The following is a 10,096-nucleotide window of genomic DNA, read 5'->3' on the forward strand; positions in this document are numbered from 1 at the left end:
TAACACTATTCATAATTGAGAAGTATCTACCATAAATAAATGTAGCAATAAACTTTATTTGGTAATTATAAACAGTAGATAAATATGATAATAACATTAAATAACTTATGCTCAATTAGGATTAATGGTTAAATACTTATGGGAACTTAAATAAGCATAACATGAAAACTAATTGGCAATACAGCAAATAAATGAGGCTTAAAACATAAAGCACTAAAGAAAAGCTTTAAAACACTAAACAGTAAGGATAAAAGCTTTAACATGAAATTGGGCTAAAACTCATAAAGCAGCCTAAAAACTAAAATCGGCCCGAGCTCCTTCATGCGCGCAAACAGCCCGGCCCCAAAAAAACTAAATCAGCTCGGGTTGGCGTAGCCCAAAACTCGCGGGTCGGTGCTGTGCCCGCTTGGCTCGGTGGGCCACGCAAACGGCCCAGCACTCTCGACCGCTCGGCTCAGTCCAGCAGCCTGCGCGCGGCCCGTTAGCGTATGCCTGCCCAGCTCGATGGGAAACCCTAGCTAGGGCCCACACGCACCGTTTGATCTGATCGGACGGCCGCGAACAGCCGCCACCCCATGTAAATAGGGAGAGAGCCGTCGGAGGGAACCCTAACTCCCCTCACTCCCTCTGTCCGAGCAGCCGCCGCCGCCGCCTGTGCCATGCCCTGCGCTGCCGCCTCCTCATGCCACAGCACCGGGGTCCAGCCATGAACACCGACCGCGTCGCGCCACGCCGCCGCCGGTCTGATGGCCGAGCCGCTGCCGGGCGTAGCCGCGCGCTGTGAGCGCCGTGGGCGCCGGCCGCAGCTGCGCGGCCCGAGCGCCATTGCCTGCACCGCTTCCTCTTGGTCACCATGCGCCGCGCAACCCGACCACGGCCAGCGCGTGCGCCGCGTGCCTCGCCGGCCGCCGCGTGCGGGCCGGTGCACCGCCGGTCACGGCCGCCAGCGCTGCTACCAGCCCTCCGTTCGGCTTGGGGCCTCGGTCCCCGTTGCTCCTGATGCAGCGTGCGCTGCGAGTGCCGCTGGCCGTGCGAGATGCCAGTGCCACACTGAGCCCCACGGGACGCGCTCGTCCTCATGCGCTGCCGCGGGCACTCGGGTCCCGACCGGCCTGCGTGTCCATAGACGCCGTGGCCTTCTAATGCCGTGGTCCATGACATGCTGTCGAGTTGCTCAATTGGGTGCCTCGTTCGGCGCCCAGCTCTTGTGGCTCTAGCCTGTGGCCAGAGGCCTCGACGAGGGTGAAGTCGGTCACCGCGCGAGGCTCCGTATGCCCGCGTAGCGTACGGTGGTTCACCGGCGACCACGCGCGGTACATCAAGATGCCACGCGCAGCACCGTCGAGTAGACGTAAGTCACTTATGATCACCTAAGGGCTAGGGTTCATTAGGGAATTTTTCTTGATGTGATCTGAAATTGCTTTTCCTCTTCTTGTACATGCTGCCGTGAGTACTAATTGCATGAGCTTGACAATGATTTTGCAGAAAAATAGTAGACAGGAACTAATTTGGGGAGAAACCAAAACCCTGATTCAGTAATTGCTTAACTTAATCATCAATTAACGATGAGGCATGGGACATGACATGATGGACGCTGCGATCCGCATCGAGGCATGGGACACGACGACGGAGGTGGCGCTGAAGCCATCCAGGGCGATCGTGCAGGTGCTCGATCCGTGCGTGCGCCTTGCCCGCAGCATGCCGTACGGTATTCTCTTCACAATCTAATTTCACAATCCAACTTGGCTTTTAAGATAACTTTAGCTTTAAATTATAAATTATATAAAAATTATCTAGACTAAAATTCAAGATTCTTTTATCGCCCACTCCTACGAAGAAGTACCTCGTGGAGCTCGCGCCCCTGCTCCAGGTGCACTGGGTTCGAGACGCGGTACGACCGGGAGCTCTGGCCGGAGCACGGCAAGGGCGGGCGTCCTAGGGAAGAGCGCGTCGCTGTGCATCCCGGTGGATGGCGGCGGCGAGCTGAGGTGCAACCTGACTTGTCGGCGTCACAACCTGCTGCGGAGGCGCGAGGTTTCCTCTTGAGATTGTTGGCGCGGACGATGCGCGACGCGACTCCTCCTTCTGCGGCCAATAGCAGCCTGTGGACACGGCCACTTGAGCTTGCCACTGCTTCTTGCGGCTTTAATGGATGGAAGTCACAGGAACGGCTGCTTTGCGTCATTTGGATTTGGAGGCGGACCAAGGACGCACGAAACGGGTGTCTCGCAACCCCGTGGCGAGAGTGTAGCAGTTCAAATTACAAAGGGAGCACTCTTGGTCTAGTCCGCCAAGGAGCTCGTTCGCTCATCCATGGAGATACCTGAAAAACATTGCAAGATAGTTGAATCGGAGAAGCCCTCGGCCAACAAGTTTGTGTGCAGGTTTGGTTAGATCGCGTTGTACGGTACCTACTAGCACGTGGTCTTTCAGAATTCAAACACCTATAAAGGTCTAGCAACTTTTCAACCAATAATACAAATTCAAATTCCTACCAAATCAATCCATTACTGAATAACTAGTAGTAAACATAACAAAATGCATTAGTGTACTGGGGGCAAATTAGTTGAGGCACAACTCCATCGGTCAGCATTCACTGCATATACTAGGATTGTTTTCCCACAGCGTTGCATTAGTCTACAAGGACCAAAATGCTTGAGACACAACTCCAACGGTCAGCATTCACTACATATAACAGGACCACAGCGTTGCATTAGTCTACAGGGGCTAAAATGCTTGAGCACTAACTCCATCTAATATAGCAGGAATTTCTACAGCTGGTTTGTAGTCCACTACATCTGTGATTACTGGTTATCAGAAGTTGACAACCACTCACTAATGTGCTGAATTATGGCTTGATAATCAGCGCAGAGCGGACCATCAATGGCTATCTTGGGTCCATTTCTGTTGCTCTGCAGCACATCATATACTAGGGTAAGTCAAGAACTAAGACTAACTTGGCAAAAATACTCAGCACATTAGTCCTAAATGCATGCTATAATACCCACTGCTTACCATTTCTTCGAGCTTAACAACCTTACTAACCAATATGTATTCCCCTCGACATAAACCATCGCTAGATTGTGGAACCTGCAAAGAAGTTTTTAGGCCAAAGCAAGCAAATTAGGACAGAACATAAAGGGCGCGCGCGCGCAGAAACACAGAAACACAGGGAGGGAAAGTGTAAATGGAAACTGCTTACTTTGAATCCTTTTTCTTCCAGAAAAACCTTGAGCCTAGACAAAGATGGACCCGGGATAGTTGGAGCAGCCGGTAAACCAATTGACTCCTCGGAAGCCAAATCATTTGATGGGCTGAATGTCTCAATTTTTGAGCGTGAGCGCATCCAACTAATTTTCTTCTCATCTGACTGCACAACATGAAAATAAGTAAAGGTGCACATCAACTTAAAAAACTAAAAGGATAGAAAATATTAACAGTCATCCCTTGAAATCAGAAACATGAATCACAAGTTGATCTGAAAATTGACAAAAGAAAAGGTAATGATATTAAACACAAAATGATTCAAATGTTACAATGTCACAGAGAACATATTTTTATGGACGAACAATGTTTACCTTCATAATTCATTGAGTTTTCCATATCTTCATCCTGTTTTGAGACGGTGACACCAACAGCTTGGGAACTGTTTGTAGTGGCATAGTCTTGCACCTATAAGCACATAACAAAAGCAAGTAAGAATAGATATGCATATTTAAGAATCCTGTTCAAATTTCATAGCCAAACTTACTCGGAAGCTTCAAAACAGCCCCATGCTGTGGACAACCTATAAAAGAGAACTTTCACTAAAAGATTTGTAAAATATAGAACACCAATATTTAAGAAACAACAACAAAAAATCTTACATTCCCTCAGCGCCAAATTCCATCACAATGACTCTAATTGACCTGGCAGTGTGTCTCTCAAGGCACCTTGCTAACATCATCTCCACAATAGCGATGTCATGAAGCGATGGATTCCCCTAAAAAAATATCATCATATTAACATTACTTTTCAATATGAAGATAATTAAAAACATGTGAGATCAGTCGGCAGTTGGCAGTTACCTTTAAGTAAAGAAGAGCATGCTCAATAAAGTGCCGAGAGTATGTGATGATATGCCAATGATTCTGTTCCCATTTATCATAGATGAAGTTCTCTGAAATGTCATTATTGTACATGTAGACTCGCAAGAATGGCTCAAGTTGTCTTGCACACAACTTGAGCCTCTTTAGTAAATGTTGGGCGTTTGTGTGCAAGATAACTTGAGCCATTCTTGCGAGTCTACATGTACAATAATAACATTTCAGAGAACTTCATCTATGATAAATGGGAACAGAATCATTGGCATATCATGACATACTCTCGGCACTTTATTGAGCATGCTCTTCTTTACTTAAAGTAACTGCCGACTGATCTCACATGTCTTCAATTTCTCATGTGTCCCCACCTGAGAGAGGAGCTCCTGTCCCACCAACACTTGCTGACCGTTTCCTCATGTTTCTATTAGAGTAAGCTTCACTCTAGAGTGCTGTTAAAAATACATATATCACTAGGATTTTAACTTTATTTTGAATACCCAGGTTTCGAGCCAGTGGAAATGCTCCTTTTTATGAAGATGTCGTCAGAGGAATTAAATCTATTAATTTGTTCACATTGCACGTTCCATTTTCATTCATTGAATGGTATGATGGAGAACTTGCTATCGTCCAGGATGAGGACCCCAGGTTGGTGCATTGACCTCTAAGTTGATATCATCCCTTCTATATCTAAGGCTGTTTTTATTAAAAAGTCTTGTCTTTCCAGTGTATACAATGAACTACTGCATTCTGTTATTTGAAACACGGTGTTAGATAAGAATGTCGCAACAGAGCATGCAAAACTTGAAATAGTGGGTTTGCCAGAACCCAAAAGGTATCCTTTTGTGATCTATCACCTGCTATCTAAACAGATAATGACAATTTGTATTTGGATCAACTAGGAAGCTGATGATTTGATTGCATTTTTTTTTCACATGCAGCATCCAAAAGTTTGTGCGCATTGTTGAAGATAATGAAATGGTTCTTCCATACAAACTGCACAACAATATTTGGGTAAATGCGACTACACTGGCTGGAAGAGACATGGGTCTTGGTTATTTGAACCATATGTTTGATAAGTTTGATATTGGTAAATGTTGGGGCAGAGGAGAAAATGAATGGGATGAGAACAATATGGAAGTAAGAAGCAAAAGGTGTCATCAAAAAAGAAGCTGATCAAGAAGTAACTCAAGATTTGGTTGTATATAACTTGCTAAAGTTATTTGACATAATACAACCATGGTATAGAGGCAATACTGTTAAACAAGTTCCTGCATTTTTCGACAGTCTGCAGCTTGATATTCTTACAGCACCTGATCCAAAGGGTGACCGCCAAACCTGGATCAGATATTCAAAACTTATGAGATCAGCACTTGCTCTGAAAGCACCAGCAGTAAGATCTGGACTGATCATCAACTTCTATAAAGTGCTCCTCTTGCGACTCGTAGTAAGGCCTTTAGACCTTCAAAAACTTCTAAAGAGGCTCAGAGATAACTGGCGTTTGTGTGCAAGACAACTTGAGCCATTCTTGCGAGTCTACATGTACAATAGTGACATTTCAGAGAACTTCATCTATGATAAATGGGAACAGAATCATTGGCATATCATGACATACTCTCGGCACTTTATTGAGCATGCTCTTCTTTGCTTAAAGGTAACTGCCGACTGATCTCACATGTCTTCAATTTCTCATGTGTCCCCACCTGAGAGAGGAGCCCCTATCCCACCAACATTTGCTGACCGTTTCCTCATGTTTCTATTAGAGTAAGCTTCACTCTAGAGTACTGTTAAAAATACATATATCACTAGGATTTTAACTTTATTTTGAATACCCAGGTTTCGAGCCGGTGGAAATGCTGCTTTTTATGAAGGTGTCGTAAGAGGAATTAAATCTATTAATTTGTTCACATTGCACGTTCCATTTTCATTCATTGAATGGTATGATGGAGAACTTGCTATCGTCCAGGATGAGTACCCCAGGTTGGTGCATTGCCCTCTAAGTTGATATCATCCCTTCCATATCTAAGGCTGTTTTTATTAAGAAATCTTGTCTTTCCAGTGTATACAATGAACTGCTGCATTCTGTTATTTCCTTCCTTGTGAAACACGGTATTGATAAGAATGTGGCAACAGAGCATGCAAAACTTGAAATAGTGGGTTTGCCAGAACCCAAAAGGTATCCTTTTGTGATCTATCACCTGCTATCTAAACAGATAATGACAATTTGTATTTGGATCAACTAGGAAGCTGATGATTTGATTGCATTTTTTTTTCACATGCAGCACCCAAAAGTTTGTGCGCATTGTTGAAGATAATGAAATGGTTCTTCCATACAAACTGCACAACAATATTTGGGTAAATGCGACTACACTGGCTGGAAGAGACATGGGTCTTGGTTATTTGAATCATATGTTTGATAAGTTTAATATTGGTAAATGTTGGGGCAGAGGAGAAAATGAATGGGATGAGAACAATATGGAAGTAAGGAGCAAAAGGTGTCATCAAAAAAGAAGCTGATCAAGAAGTAACTCAAAATTTGGTTGTATATAACTTGCTAAAGTTATTTGACATAATACAACCATGGTATAGAGGCAATACTGTCAAACAAGTTCCTGCATTTTTCGACAGTCTGCAGCTTGATATTCTTACAGCACCTGATCCAAAGGGTGACCGCCAAACCTGGATCAGATATTCAAAACTTATGAGATCAGCACTTGCTCTGAAAGCACCAGCAGTAAGATCTGGGCTGATCATCAACTTCTATAAAGTGCTCCTCTTGCGACTCGTAGTAAGGCCTTTAGACCTTCAAAAACTTCTAAAGAGGCTCGGAGATAACTGGCGTTTGTGTGCAAGACAACTTGAGCTATTCTTGCGAGTCTACATGTACAATAGTGACATTTCAGAGAACTTCATCTATGATAAATGGGAACAGAATCATTGGCATATCATGACATACTCTCAGCACTTTATTGAGCATGCTCTTCTTTGCTTAAAGGTAACTGCCGACTGATCTCACATGTCTTCAATTTCTCATGTGTCCCCACCTGAGAGAGGAGCCCCTATCCCACCAACATTTGCTGACCGTTTCCTCATGTTTCTATTAGAGTAAGCTTCACTCTAGAGTACTGTTAAAAATACATATATCACTAGGATTTTAACTTTATTTTGAATACCCAGGTTTCGAGCCGGTGGAAATGCTGCTTTTTATGAAGGTGTCGTAAGAGGAATTAAATCTATTAATTTGTTCACATTGCACGTTCCATTTTATTCATTGAATGGTATGATGGAGAACTTGCTATCGTCCAGGATGAGTACCCTAGGTTGGTGCATTGCCCTCTAAGTTGATATCATCCCTTCCATATCTAAGGCTGTTTTTATTAAGAAGTCTTGTCTTTCCAGTGTATACAATGAACTGCTGCATTCTGTTATTTCCTTCCTTGTGAAACATGGTATTGATAAAAATGTGGCAACAGAGCATGCAAAACTTGAAATAGTGGGTTTGCCAGAACCCAAAAGTTATCCTTTTGTGATCTATCACCTGCTATCTAAACAGATAATGACAATTTGTATTTGGATCAACTAGGAAGCTGATGATTTAATTGCATTTTTTTTCACATGCAGCACCCAAAAGTTTGTGCGCATTGTTGAAGATAATGAAATGGTTCTTCCATACAAACTGCACAATAATATTTGGGTAAATGCGACTACACTGGCTGGAAGAGACATGGGTCTTGGTTATTTGAACCATATGTTTGATAAGTTTGATATTGGTAAATGTTGGGGCAGAGGAGAAAATGAATGGGATGAAAACAATATGGAAGTAAGGAGCAAAGGGTGTCATCAAAAAAGAAGCTGATCAAGAAGTAACTCAAAATTTGGTTGTATATAACTTGCTAAAGTTATTTGACATAATACAACCATGGTATAGAGGCAATACTGTCAAACAAGTTCCTGCATTTTTCGACAGTCTGCAGCTTGATATTCTTACAGCACCTGATCCAAAAGGGTGACCGCCAAACCTGGATCAGATATTCAAAACTTATGAGATCAGCACTTGCTCTGAAAGCACCAGCAGTAAGATCTGGGCTGATCATCAACTTCTATAAAGTGCTCCTCTTGCGACTCGTAGTAAGGCCTTTAGACCTTCAAAAACTTCTAAAGAGGCTCGGAGATAACTGGCGTTTGTGTGCAAGACAACTTGAGCCATTCTTGCGAGTCTACATGTACAATAGTGACATTTCAGAGAACTTCATCTATGATAAATGGGAACAGAATCATTGGCATATCATAACATACTCTCGGCACTTTATTGAGCATGCTCTTCTTTGCTTAAAGGTAACTGTCGACTGATCTCACATGTCTTCAATTTCTCATGTGTCCCCACCTGAGAGAGGAGCCCCTATCCCACCAACATTTGCTGACCGTTTCCTCATGTTTCTATTAGAGTAAGCTTCACTCTAGAGTACTGTTAAAAATACATATATCACTAGGATTTTAACTTTATTTTGAATACCCAGGTTTCGAGCCTGTGGAAATGCTGCTTTTTATGAAGGTGTCGTAAGAGGAATTAAATCTATTAATTTGTTCACATTGCACGTTCCATTTTCATTCATTGAATGGTATGATGGAGAACTTGCTATCGTCCAGGATGAGTACCCCAGGTTGGTGCATTGCCCTCTAAGTTGATATCATCCCTTCCATATCTAAGGCTGTTTTTATTAAGAAGTCTTGTCTTTCCAGTGTCTACAAAGAACTACTGCATTCTGTTATTTGAAACACGGTGTTGATAAGAATGTGGCAACAGAGCATGCAAAACTTGAAATAGTGGGTTTGCCAGAACCCAAAAGGTATCCTTTTGTGATGTATCACCTGCTATGTAAACAGATAATGACAATTTGTATTTGCAACAACTAGTAAGCTGATGATTTGATTGCATTTGTTTTCACATGAAGCACCCAAAATGTTGGGGCAGCGGAGAAAATGAATGGGATGAGAACAATATGGAAGTAAGGAGCAAAGGGTGTCATCAAGAAGTTATATAACTTGCTAAAGTTATTTGACATAATAGAACCATGGTATAGAGGCAATACTGTCAAACAAGTTCCTGCATTTTTCGACAGTGATTGATAGAAGCAATTTCCAATAGCATTGAAAACCTCTTTATCATCTGGATCAGATATCCACCCATGTACAACTTAAATGTTGAAAGCTAAGAACAACAAGATCTCATCACATTGTTCGAACTCATCGATCCTATAAAATATTATGACATGAATTAGTATAATGAATAAAAAATGTAAAGCTGCAAGTGATGAGATGACACATTTTGCAGGAAACCCTCCAACTAGAATAGAAAGCATCGCACACCTTCTGCATCTCGGACTCAGATGAATCCCATTTGCCAGTGATGCCACAATTTGCAGAAAGTGTTCCTTCCTTATAGAAACTTCAGAGAGACGACCAAAGAGACGAGGCATCATGTCCACTAGTGTGTGCTGTATGGGTTTTATTAGCACACGCTCTTCCACGCGATGGGTAGGGATGTACTTCCATTCTCGAGCTATCCTCAGATTGATGTAGTTTGTGAAAGCTACCAATGGACTAGTTTCTTTGGACACCTGACACGCGATGGGCTTCATGAGCCCATTGTATTAGGCGGGTACCAATTGGTACCGAGATTCGAACATTGGTAACAGCAACGGAGCAGGAAGAGGATGAGGGGAGGCAGCGGCACGATGAGACGAGTGAACTGGGGTGGGGGGTGGAGCTGCGCTAGTAGTGCTGCACCTATCACCTCCGACGCGCCCGGCGATGGCAGCAAGGACGGTGTGAGTGACGCGGAAACCGGGGGCGGGGAAGGAGGCGGCGGAGCTGCGCTAGCACGGCTAGCACAGCATGCCTCCTCGAGGGCGTAGATACTGTCAGACCCGGGGCCACGGGGCTGTGTACGTCAAGGAGTCCGTATTGGGCTAAGGGATAGGACATGTCCTGTACCTTATTTATGTTGTATTCTACCC

The 10,096-nt window shown here is 43.6% G+C and overlaps 1 long non-coding RNA gene across 9 annotated transcripts; it reads left to right on the plus strand.

The window, feature by feature from the left end:
- Positions 1 to 626: 626 nt before the first annotated feature.
- LOC112879842 lies at positions 627 to 10,096 on the plus strand. 9 transcript variants are annotated; one of them, XR_003226192.1, is made up of 14 exons: positions 627 to 1,351; positions 1,486 to 1,703; positions 4,584 to 4,727; positions 4,807 to 4,914; positions 5,021 to 5,733; positions 5,916 to 6,059; positions 6,139 to 6,255; positions 6,362 to 7,074; positions 7,257 to 7,399; positions 7,701 to 8,414; positions 8,597 to 8,740; positions 8,820 to 8,926; positions 9,032 to 9,154; positions 9,412 to 10,096. It is a non-coding gene; the product is annotated as an uncharacterized LOC112879842 (long non-coding RNA). The 9 variants fall into 9 exon arrangements; XR_003226189.1 differs by lacking the exon at positions 9,412 to 10,096 and having other exon boundaries at positions 1,486 to 1,708; positions 9,032 to 9,311; XR_003226190.1 differs by lacking the exon at positions 9,412 to 10,096 and having other exon boundaries at positions 5,021 to 5,843; positions 9,032 to 9,311.

This window comes from Panicum hallii, chromosome 2 (assembly GCF_002211085.1).
Source record: "Panicum hallii strain FIL2 chromosome 2, PHallii_v3.1, whole genome shotgun sequence".
NCBI classification, from domain to species: domain Eukaryota; kingdom Viridiplantae; phylum Streptophyta; class Magnoliopsida; order Poales; family Poaceae; genus Panicum; species Panicum hallii.